Here is a 765-nt window from a genome sequence, read left to right as displayed (position 1 = left end):
AAACAGAATAAGAATTTAAATTTGAATGTTAGTTTGGTTCATCTTGAAAAGTTCCAAAAAATGAGATATGACCTTTTTCAATGGGGCCGTCGATATATGTATAGTATAAGTTTATTTTGGTATAAAAACAAATATAGAAAACTAATGAATGAGACATCATATTATATCACTTTTTGAGCCAGGTATGGTTATGATTAATAGAAATATCAAATTTACTATCATCAATGCCAACATATTTAACATTTTTTTTTTGAAATAAAAATTAACTATCTATCTATAAATGCATTTTAAATAAAATGACAAAATGTGTATAAAATAAAACATTATCATATTAATATATACATGTAAAATAACCAAATGAGAAAATTAAATATTGATGAATAAAGTAATATAATTATTGCCAAGATTTTTGTTTGTTACAACTTAGTACTTAACTACATAATACTGTAGGTAAATAGTATAGTGTATATTCTTAAGATACACGATTTATGAATATGTCTTAAGAAAATACATACACAGTTGAAAAAACAAAAAATTAATAAATAAAACTTATACAGGTACATAAAGATTAAATAATTTGGTAAATATAAACGTAATTAAGTAGTCATAATATATAATACTAATTAATATAAAAATAATTAACATTATAGGTATAGGATACATTTATTTTAACTAAATTATCAATATTAAAAATTTAAAGTGGAAAAATAAATTGAAAGCCAAAATAGAATTCTGGTAATGCAGATGTATATTCATGAAGAATAA

This window comes from Sipha flava, unplaced genomic scaffold, assembly GCF_003268045.1.
Source record: "Sipha flava isolate LNK unplaced genomic scaffold, YSA_version1 104_pilon_pilon, whole genome shotgun sequence".
Taxonomy (NCBI): domain Eukaryota; kingdom Metazoa; phylum Arthropoda; class Insecta; order Hemiptera; family Aphididae; genus Sipha; species Sipha flava.
This window is presented reverse-complemented; position numbering follows the sequence as displayed.